Source organism: Trachymyrmex cornetzi, unplaced genomic scaffold, assembly GCF_001594075.2.
Source record: "Trachymyrmex cornetzi isolate Tcor2-1 unplaced genomic scaffold, Tcor1.1 scaffold1056, whole genome shotgun sequence".
Lineage (NCBI taxonomy): Eukaryota > Metazoa > Arthropoda > Insecta > Hymenoptera > Formicidae > Trachymyrmex > Trachymyrmex cornetzi.
In genome coordinates this window covers 1-200 of record NW_017295605.1, presented here as the reverse complement: position 1 = coordinate 200, position 200 = coordinate 1, and positions in this window count along the sequence as shown.

Below are 200 nucleotides of genomic sequence, written 5' to 3'. Positions count from 1 at the left end.
TGCCTCAGGCAGGGAGTCTTCCCCAAGTCGTGGAAGCGGGCCAGGCTTGTCCTCCTACGCAAGGAAGGCAGGCCAGCGGAGAGTCCCTCCGCCTATAGGCCTATATGCCTACTGGACGACACGACGCGGGCAAACTGTTCGAGCGAGTCATCGCGGCCCGCGTCGTCTGGCATATGTCCCGGGATGGTCCCAACCTGTCC